Source organism: Peromyscus californicus, unplaced genomic scaffold (genome assembly GCF_007827085.1).
Source record: "Peromyscus californicus insignis strain IS unplaced genomic scaffold, ASM782708v3 Scaffold_5__1_contigs__length_169319896, whole genome shotgun sequence".
Lineage (NCBI taxonomy): Eukaryota > Metazoa > Chordata > Mammalia > Rodentia > Cricetidae > Peromyscus > Peromyscus californicus.
The window spans coordinates 7,564,827-7,576,414 of record NW_026294573.1 but is presented as its reverse complement, the minus strand read 5'-3'; positions in this window follow the sequence as shown (position 1 = coordinate 7,576,414).

Here is an 11,588-nt window from a genome sequence, read left to right as displayed (position 1 = left end):
TAGCAGAGAGGGCAAGGGCATCCCAGTCTGTAGGGAGCCCATTGGCTGAATTACTTTATTAATAGCTCTCAGATCTGTCAGCATTCTCCAATTACCAGACTTTTTTTTTAATAACAAATACAGGAGAATTCCAAGGGCTGGTAGAGTCTTCAATGTGTTGAGCATTTAACTGCTCTTGAACCAGCTGTTCTAAAGCTTGTAGCTTCTCTTTTGTCAAAGGCCATTGTCCCACCCAGACAGGTTTATTAGTTAGCCATTTTAAAGGTAAGGCAGTTGGTACTTCTGAGAGTTCAACAGCAGTCGTGCTCTGTTTGTGAACAGCCTGAATGGTTGGTGACTGATTTTTATAGCATGTCATGATATTATTCCTAGAAACATGCATTGGTCTGTATTCCTTTTCTGAAAGTGTAGGAATTTTAATCTGGGTATTCCACTGTTGTAACAGATCTCGGCCCCAAAGATTTATTGCTACATTTGCTACATATGGTTTCAGCCTTCCTCTCTGTCCTTCTGGCCCTATGCATTCAACCCATCTCGAACTCTGTTTTATCTGAGATAGGGTGCCAATCTCTAAAAGTTGGACATCTACCTCTTGAAGAGGCCAATTCGGATGCCATGATTTTGGTGTAATTATAGTCACATCTGCACCTGTGTCTACCAGGCCCTCCAGAACCAGTCCATTAATTCGAATTCTAAGCTTTGGTCTTTGTTCATTTACGGAAGTCTGCCAAAATATTTGTTTTATACTGTTCTTTGTAAACTGTGATCCACCTATCAGAGCTGTTTCATCATCCATTGCAGTATTGGTTTTTACATTAGGCATTAGTTTATTCAGTTGTCCTGGAGAGGAATTTCTTCCACAGTGGCTGGGAATGTTCGTACTACATTTGATTTGAGGGCCTGCAAGAGGCCCCCCTGAGGCGTTTCCTGCCAGTAAAGGGTTGCCTCGTACATCTATTTTTGATCTGCACTCACTGGTCCAATGTCGGCCTTTGCCACACCTTCTACATAATCTGGGAGGTGGTTGGGGTCTCCTGTTTAGGCTATTCCTAAAAGGAGTATTACTTCTAGGAGTACCCCACATACAGTTTTTACTTATATGACCTGGTGTACCACATTTAAAACATTTGGTAACATGGGGCCTTCTTTCACCTCTGGGATTTGTCTCTCCTATCCAAGCCTCATTACTGTAGTTACGAGACTCAACACCATTAGTATACTGAATCCATTCTTCCAAAGGAGCTGATCTGATCTTTAATGGTGTAAGTATTCTTCTGCATTCTGCATTAGCATTGTCGAATGCCAAGGACTCAGTTAATACTTTTCTTAATTCTTTATCTGATACAGCTTTTGTTATAGCTGTGTTCAGTCTTTGTAAAAAATCGCTGAAGGGTTCGTGTGGTCCCTGAAATATCTTTGTGTATACCTCAGTTGGTTTTCCAGGTTCTGGAATTTTTTCCCAAGCATTTAGAGCTGCTGTACGGCATAGGGATATTGTATGCTCATCATAAGTGGCTTGTACATTCCTGTCAGCGAAACATCCCTCACCAAGTATTTGATCTTGGGAGATCACAAAACCTCTGATTTTACCTTGTTGTTCTAAATTTTTTGCCTCTTCTCTCAATCAGCTTTTCCACTGTAGCTGATGGCTATATTCTAGAACAGTTGAAATTAACTCATGCCAGTCATCTGGGATGATTCTATGTGAGGTAGACCACGAATGTAACATCTGTCTTACGTATGTGGAGTGTATCCCATACATAACTACTGCTTCCTTTATATTTTTAAAGTCCCTTGTTGAAATTGGTTGTAATGTATATGTATTATATGGCTTGGGGTGTGTGTCATCTGCTGGCTTCTCATGGATGATAACAGGATAAGCCATTGTATGAGAGCCATTTGGAGATGTTACAACCTCTATGGTCTTGCCCTTCTGCTTATTAGGTCCCTTGTCATGTTTACTGAGAGTTTCTCCTAAGGCTTGCAAACGAGCACATAGGGTCTGTTCTAGGGAGTGAACCTCCTCTCTGGCAAGGGACTCCAGATTTCTCATGGAATCATAGAAGTTTTTATGTTCCTCAGAAACACATGATTCCATGGACCTTATCTTATCAATTAATGATAATCTTTCTTCCTTATATAGTGTCTGGAGAGTTAGTGTTCTGTCCATTAAATATTCACATTTATTATCAATAAGATCAATTTTTGGTACAAGCCTGTTTTGTAAATCCTGGTTAGCAGATTCCAGAGAAAGAATCTTTTTCTGTAAGATTTCATTGCTATCTTTTTAAGCCTGTAAATCCTGGTTAGCAGATTCCAGAGAGAGAATCTTTTTCTGTAAGATTTCATTGCTATCTTTTTAAGCCTGTAAATCCTGGCTAGCAGATTCCAGAGAGAGAATCTTTTTCTGTAAGATTTCATTGCTATCTTTTAAAGCCTGTAAATCCTTGTTAGCAGATTCCAGAGAATCTTTTTCTGTAAGTCTTAATTTCTATTTTTTAAATCCTGTATCAGTCCCAATAATGATTCATCTTTGTTCTTGTTATTAAACCAGTGTTTGAACACTGTGTGAATTATTACGATGAATGCCAAAATGGTACAGGCCAGATATGCCTTAGGAAGGTCGTATATTTCCAGGAAGATGTCATTCATCATACAGGCAAAAAGGTTTTCAAATTCTTGTGAGGTAATGTTGTCAACCATATTACAAGAATTACTCAAAATTTGTTAGTCAATTTTAAGGTGTAAAATTATCAGGTACTTTTACTTACCTTTCCTGGTTTTGGGGGGTGTAGTAGCACTTTTCAGCCAGCAGGTGGCATTGGTACAGCTCCAAAGCAGGGCCTGCTGGTGATCTTGGCTGACTGCAGCTCACTGTAGTCAAGATGGTGGGAGCTGGAGCCGGAGCCGGCACTCAGGAAGCTGGGGAGTGCCTCTTTTTTCTGGTATCGGGGCTAAGCTAGGGAACTGAGACCAGACTAGCTGCTCCCTTTTTCGGGAATGGAACCATGTAGGCGTTCCCTGGTTATATGGAACTTTGCAGGTGGGTTTAGGTACCCGCCAGCCGGGGAGGAGGCTGAGGGTGGGAGCCACCCAGGCCTTTGGAATTTGCCCCACGCGAGTGCCAGATATTGGTGAAATTATTAAGGCCACTCCACGTAGTTAAAAGGAGATTTATTTAATGGCATAACTTACAAGTTAAGGGATAGGTAGGTCGCGGGGTCTGGGGAAGGTGTATCACAGTCCAGCGGTGTTCTCTGGAGCTCTGCTTGTCCCACCTTCACCGTCCAAGGTCCCAGAACCGAGTCAGAGCACCGCCCATCCAGATCTCAGGTCTCCAGGTGCCTCCCTTGGCCCCACCTTGTAGGCGTGACGGTTGCCAAAGTCTCAATGGGGGTTGGAACTTCCAGATCAAAGCTGGAATGGCTACCCACTACAATTTGTCTTTTCTTCTAGTTTTTTATAGCGTTTTTCCTATTTTTAATTTGACTTTTCATTTTCTTTATTGATTTCCTCCACTTTTTTGTTTATCTTTTCCTCAATTTCATTTTTGATTTTTTTCTTGAACAGCCTCTAGCATCTTCATGATGCTATTCTTAATGTTTCTTTCTTCTGCTTCTTCCAGTTTGTGATGTTCAGGTCTTGCTTTTGGAGGAGGGCTAGATTCTGGTGATGCTGTATTGCTCTTTATGTTGTTGTATGTACTTTTGCCTTGATGTCTTTCCATCTCCTCATGGATTCATTCTTGGTCTTATCAGGGCTCTTGGTCCAGTCAGAGCTGACATATTCAGCGTTTCAGGATGCCTCTCTTGGTCCAATGAGAGGTGGCGGATTCTACTTCTGAGAAAGCCACTCTTGGTCTAATCAGGGTTGGCAGACAGGGTTCCCTGTCTCCTGAGTTTACTCTTGGTCCAATGATGGCTCTTTGTCCAATGAGAGCTCTCTCTTTCTCTGGGCCAGATGGGAGCTCTCTGGGCTGTATGGGAGCTCTCTGGGCCTGATAAGAGCTCTCTGGGCCAGATGGGAGCTCTCTGGGCCAAATGGGAGCTCTGGGCCAAATGGGAGCTGGGGGCTGATCTCTAAGTCTCAGGAAGTGGCGGGGGTTTCGGGGGATGGGTGTGTAGATTGCAGGTTCTGCTGGGGGGTCTTAGAGAAGGGGATCCTTCCCATGGGAGCCCTGCCCACTGGCCAGCTACTGGGTTGGTGGGTCTTTCGCAGAACGGCTGGGGCCCAGGGATGCAACCTAGGGCCAGGCCTTCCTGGGTATGACCCAGTCACTCATCTCTGGTCTGGATGGGAGCTCCAGGCTGAATGGGAGCTGGGGCTGGTCTCCAATTCTCAGGAAGTGTCAGGGGTCTCAGGTGGATGGGTGTGGGGGTAGTGTGTGTAGATTGCAGGGTCTGCTGGGTGTTCTTGGAGAAGGGGAACCTCTGTTGGACTTTCTTTTGGGACTGCCAGCTCCCAAATAATGAGACAGAGACTTATTATCAATTATGAAAGCTTGGCCTTTAGCTTGGGCTTAATCACAATTAGCTCTTATAACTTACCTTAACCTTCTTCTATTAAACTATGTTCTGCCATGTGGCTTTTTACCTCTTCTCTATTCTGTATATCTGACTGCTTCCATGTCTGGTTGACATCTCCTGCATGTCTAGATTCATCCCTAGTTTCTCTCTCTGCCTAAAAGTCATGCCTAATTTCTCCTGCCTAGCTATTGACCACTCAGCTTTTTATTAAACCAATCACAGTGACACATCTTCACACATATATGATAAAATATCCTGCAAAACAAGTTTTTAAAGTATGACATAATGATTCTTTGGGTTTCCTCAAGTGTCTACAGTTATGTCTGTCTTTTTGCTTCTGATTTTGTAATTTGGGTATTCTCTCTCTTTCTATTAGTTAGTTTGGATAAATGTTTGTCTATCTTGTTGACTTCCTCAAAGAACCAACTCTTTGTTTCATGGATTCTTTGTATTGTTCTCCTTGTTTCTATTTTATTGATTTCCTCTCTCAGTTTGATTATTTTCTGCCATCTACTCCTCTTGGATATGTTTACTTCTTTTTGTTCTAGAGCTTTCAGGTGTACTATTAAGCTATTTTGAGATCTCTCCAATTTCTTTATGTAGGCATTTAGTGCTATGAAGTAACCTCTGCAGTACTTTCATTGTGTCCCCTAAGTTTGGGTATGTTGTGCATTCACTTTCATTGAATTTTAGGAAGTCTTTAACATCTTTATTTCTACCTTGACCCAGTAGTCATTCAGTAGAGAGTTGTTTAGATGCCAGGAGTTTGTAGGCTTCCTATTGTTGTTGAAATCTCACTTTAATCTGTGGTGGTCTGATAGAATACAGGAGGATATTTCAATTTTCTTGTGTCTGTTGAAACTTCCTCTGTGACCAAGAAAGTGATCAATTTCATAGAAAGTTCTGTGAAGTGGAGAAGAAGGTCGGTACTTCATACTTGTGTTTGTATGAAATGTTCTACAGGTATCTGTTAGGTCCATCTGGTTCATAATGTCTGTTAGCTCCAATATTTCTCTGTTTAGTTTTTGTCTGAGATGACTTAACTTGTTCATTGGTGAGAGTGAGCTATTGAAGCCTCCCAATATCAATGTGTCAGGGTCAATGCGTTTAAGCTTTAGTAATGTTTCTTTTACAAACATGGTTGCCCTTGCATCTGTGGTAGGGTGTTTTGTATTGAAATGTCATTTTTGTGGATTTTTTTTCTTTATTGAGTATGAAGTGTCCTTCTCCATCTCTTTTGATTAATTTTGGTTGGAAGTCTATTTTGTTAGATATTAGAATAGCTATCCCAGCTTGCTTCATGGGTCCATTTGTTTGGACAGTCTTTTTCTAACCAATTTGTCTGAGGTAATGCAGATCTTTGATGCTGAGGTGTATTTCTTGTATGCAGCAAAAGACTGGTTCTTGTTTTTGCATCTATTCTGTTAGCCTCCCTCTGTCTTTTTATTCATGAATTGAATCCATTTTAATTGAATGATATCAATGATAATGATTGTTAATTACTGTTATTTTATTATTGTGGGTTTTGAGTGTGTGTGTGTTTCCCTTCTTTTGATTTTGCTTATGTGAGATCATTTATTTCCTGTGTTTTGATGGGTGTAGTTATTGTCCTTGGGGTATATTTTTCCATCTAGTACCTACTGTATGGCTAGATTTGTGGATAGATACTATTTAAATTTGACTTTGTCATGGATTATTTTGTTTTCTCCATTTTTGTTGATTGCAAGTTTTTCTGGGTATAGTAGTCTGGGTTGGCATCTGTAGTCTCTTAGAGTCTGCAAGACATCTGTTCATGCCCTTCTGGCTTTTAGTGTCTGTGTTGAGAAGTTGGGTATAATTCTAATAGGTCTCCATTTATATGTTACCTGGCCTATTCCACTTACAATTTATAATTTTCTTTCTTTGTTCTGTATTAAATGTATATTAAGTATTTAGATTATTATGTGGGGAAGGGACTTCCTTTTCTTGTCCAATCTATTTGGTGTTCTTTCAGCCTTTTGTATCTTTATAAGTCTGTCATTCTTTAGGTTAGGAAATTTTTCTTCTATGATTTTATTAAAAACTATTTTCTGGGCCTTTAAGCTGGGATTCTTCCCCTTCTATTCCTATTATTCTTAGGTTTGGTTCTTTTGTAGTGTCCCAGATTCCCTGGTTGTTTTGTGTCAGGAATTTTTTAGATTTAACAATTTCTTTGACAGATGTATCCATTTCTCCTATGGTATCTTCAACTCCTGAGATTCATCTCTTGTATTGTGTTGGTGATGCCTATGTCCGTAGTTCCTGTTCACTTACCTAGACTTTTCATTTTCAGAATTCCCTCAGTTTGTGTTTCCTTTAATGATTCTATTTCCATTTTCAGGTCTTGAGTAGTGTTATTATTCATTTCCTTCAACTGTTTTTGTTTTGTTTTCTTTGTTTAAGAGATTCATTCATTTCCTCCAATTGTTTGTGTTTTCCTGGATTTCTTTGAGGGATTTATTCATTTCCTGTTTAAGGTCCTCATCATCTTTATAAAGTTGGTTTTAAGATCATTTTCTTGTACTTCATCTGTGTTGGAATATTCAGGGGTTGCTGTAGTAGGGTAGCTGGGCTCTAGTGGTGCCATATTGCCTTGGCTGTTGTTATGTTCTTACACTGGCATCTAGGTATCTGGGTTCAGGATGAAAATAGTTCTAAGTGTGACTTCTGAGTTTGCCTTTGTTAGATGGCATTTTGTACCTTGATTTCTGTTTCCTCTTTGGTTTTATAATCTTTGTGTCCAGATTCTGATAGTAGGAATGACCTATGACCCAGCAGGGAGTCTCTGTCTGAGTTAGGGGCTGGACTTCTCAGAAGTGGCTAGCATAGTCTTTGTTCCAGTAGATGGTCTCTTCCAGAGTTGGAGGATTGTGGATAGCATGTGTTGGTATCACTGAGAGAGTGGAGTTCATCCATGCACGGGCCACCTATCTGGAGTTCTGAAGGCTCATGTGGGTGTGGTTTCTGGCCCAGCAGGGAGTCTCTGCTTGAGTTGGGGCCTGGAGTTCTGGTGGCTGGCATGGCCTCTGGTCTAGCAGTGAGTCTCTGACTGGGTCTTTCTATCTATTGTTACTGGTGTGGCCTGCACCTGTTCTTTTGACCTGCTTGTTCTGATACTATTCTTCTGAGTCATGTGTCCTTCCCTTGATGTTCTGACTGGTGTGGCCTGCATCTGAGCAGAGGGTATTCCCTGGAGGTGGTGTCAGTGGTCTGGTAGCAGTGGTGAGCAGTGGATGGGAAGGTGTGGCTTTGGGTTAGGACTTAGGCACCTGAAGTGTGGGTTTTAGGAGTTCTGAGGACAGATAGCACATTTCTTTTTATTGGTTTCTTGTGTAGTTTTTTGAGTTATTTGCATATTCTGAATATGAATTATCAGTCAAATGTTTTCCAAGATTCTCTTCTATTCTTTAGGTTGTTTCTTCAATAGACTGCTTCCTTTTCTGTATAAAATAATTTTTTAACTTCATGAAGTTTCATTTCCCAATTTTTAGCTTAATTCAGAGTGATTTGAATTCTTTCTGTATTTTGTGATTTTTGTTTTCACTCATTTTTAGGAAGGTTTGATTTCCTATTAAAGAAATTACCAGTTTCTTTAATAACTTCTTCATTATTCTGTGATGAATTGTTTAGTCTCCATGAATCTGTGTGCTTTCTGCAGTTGTTCTTACTGTTGGTTTCTAGCTTTATTCAGTTCTGGTCAGATAGAATATAAAAAGTCACTTCATTTTCTGGTCTTGTTGAAATTTGCTTTGTGTTCTAGTATATGCAAGTTCTATGTCAGAGAATGCACTGTGGGTGCAGAGAAGATCATATATTCTGCAGTGCTTGAGTGGAATGTTTTGTAGATGTCAGTTGTATTCATTTGATATATGATGTCATTTGACTCTGATGCTTCTGTATTTATTTTTGGTATATATGACCTACCTATTGGCCAGTGTGGACCATTGAAATCACCCACTATTACTGAATTTGGTTTAATCTGAGGCTTTACAGATACTAATATTGTTTCTATGAAACTAGGGGCACCTGGGTTGAGTGCATGCAAAATTAGATTTGTGATGTTCTATTGATGAATTGTTGCTTTAATCAGTAAGGAGTGACCTTCTTTATCTCTTATGAATAGATTTATTTAGTCTATTTTGTTAGATTAGGCACTGCAGTTTTGTTTCCTAGTTCCTTTTACTCTGAATTAATTTTCCATTTCCCTCATTGGAGATATTTGTCTATTTTTCATGGTGAGGTGTGTTTCCCAAAGACAGCAAGGGAACTTGTTTATCTTTTAAAAGTTAGTCATTGTATGTATTTACAATGCATATATGTAAGTGTGAGTAAGCATGTGTCACAATGTGCATGTGGGGATCAAAAGGCATCTGTCCAAAGTTGGTTCTCACCTTCTGTCTTGAGGCAGGCTCTTACTTGTTGTTTTTCCCATTGCTGTGTGAAACACAATCCTAATTAGTCTTAATAATAAAAACCTGGAGTCAGATATCACTGTAAAAACTGAAAGACCAGAGAAACAAAGGAGCAGTCACAGTCACCTCTCACTTCTCAGACTCATCAGCCCAATAACACCAGCACAAGAATGCCAAGCTCCTGTCTCTGTCCTGCCCTTTCACTTCCTCTCTCCACTCAGGCTTATCACTTCCTGTCTCCTGTGTTTTCCAGACTTTGATGGTTAACTAGTGGCTAGCTCCACTCTCTGATCATAAGGCAAGCTTTATTTGTCAGAACACAAACAAAATATCACAACATTTCCCCCTTTTTTCTAAAATAAAAAAGACGTATATAACTAACATAGAAAAGCTATATACAATAAGTATAATAACTATATACAAATATATAAGGCAATAATTACATTAACAATGTCTAGTTCATTAACATTTGACAAATTCAGAGAAAATATTCCATTATCTATCCTCTCTTAGTGAGTCCAAAGTGTTGTACCTAACTTAATCTCTTTCCTAACTTGCATTGCCAACTCAAAACTCTCCTTTTATATCTTTCAAACTTATACACTTTACACCCCTTTAGTGAATTTCTTTTTTGAATTTGTTAACAAGGAAAACTATAACTGTAACTATCTAGTCTTCAACTCCATCAGAAACCTGAGAAGGAAATAACATTACCCAAGCAAGCAGGAAGTGCAAGCAAGTGAAATCCAAAAAGTATGAGAAATGATAGAAGCAGCTAGCTTCCTGGACAGTCACCCAAGTTTCCTCTGTAATGTTGGGGTATTCATCTTTGGCCTACAGGTCTAGAATATATGACAGATTTTTCTGTGAAGCAGGATATTCCGAAGGGCTGCCTACCTTGTCTTGGCAAAGTTTGGCAGTCATTTTCTTTTCTGTCCTGCTTGTCCAATTTGGACAGCATACTGTCAGCAGTCCAGGCAAGGGCACTTTCTTGCCCAGTGGCTAACTTTTGCCACAAAGAAAGTAAACTCCATGCGGAGTTTCTTTGATGCCCAATATCTTCTCTGAAGTAGATTGGTGCTCCCAGGAGCAGACATGTCTCATTGTCATAAAAAAAAACCTATGTCATTAAAACATCTTAAATGCCACATTCTGTAGATCTCTGAAGTGTTTGAAGACTGTCTATCTAAAATATCTCTGTTTGACCTAGAAAACATACCTAATATGACTACAGGTTTGATTGTAATAAGTGACTAACTACTAACCTGAATTTTTTTATTAGCCGAAATAGTTTGTAATAATAAATTTCAAGGACTAGAAATTTACATTACATTGTTAAATGAGCTGTATAAGTATAATACCTTGAACAAGAGAAGAAATGTATGTACAGTATGTTTGAACAAAAATAACCTTAAATTTAAATCAATATTCAAAAATCTGTGCCAATGTGAAATATTTAAAACTAGTAGTTGCTTTTTTGTTTTAAAAGTAGATTCAGTAATCTACCTTTTTATCCCATCATTTCCCTAATGTATATATAGTATAACAAAATAACCTCAAATATGTATCAATACATAAAACTCCAAGCCAATGTAATATATTTAAAAGTAGTAGTTGCTTTTTTGGTTTAAATATTGATTGAATAATCTATCCTTTTTTCCCTATCATATCTGTATCACCCCTTTTCCTTTTCAGAGTAGATTCAATAATCTACCCTTTTATCCTACCATTTCTATTTCTCCCCTTTTTCTTTTCAAAACAAGAACCCTGAATCTAATCGCCTTTGTTCAACTTTTTTCCTGACCATTACCAATAACAACTTGTAACCACTCCCCTAAACAATGACAAATATCCACAACACATTGAGCAACCAAAAATACCCACTGCATCGCTTGGGAATGAGGGTGTTATGTTCTTAAAATTACTTCCTGCTGTCTGGGGTCATTGGCATCTTTAGGGGATGCTCAAAAACTTCAAGTCCTGGGATAGCTAGCTGTACCATTTGTTGTCCAGTCTCTGCATAATGGGAAAATTCAGGGTTTAGCTCAAGTCCTGTCTAGAGTGGTCTGTGAGACTGGACCATGTTAACTAACCAACTTGAAATTGTCCTGAGCAGTTTGTATTCCAAGTCAATCTTTGGGTGGTGTTTGTTAGTTTAGTGGCATTATCATAGTCCTGCTGGAATCGTCATTGTGGGGCCCCATCCTCATTTTGGACACTTCAAAAGTCACTGCTTTGGTTGTGGCTCACTGCAGAAAACTTAAACATTTTATGTCATATGCAGCAGATCTCAAAGAGGTTAAAGAATCAATATTTGCTATGTACATCCAGAGTGTGAAAACTTAATTCCTATTTACCTGATAGAGACTCAGACCCCAAATCATGTACAGGAAACTAGGTGAAGCCTTTTTCTAGAATTAGTTAGTACTCTATATGACCATTAATATCATGACAAAAAGTTAAAAAATATATATGTCTTATAAATTTTGGGATAATATATATACTTTAAGAAAAACGGCAAAGAATCAAAATGAAACCAAAGGATTATGAGATTAGTTGCAATAAAATAGTCCCTAAATTTTGGGTTTTTTTCTGTCCCATATCAGGTGGCTCTTCTGATATGAGACAGAGA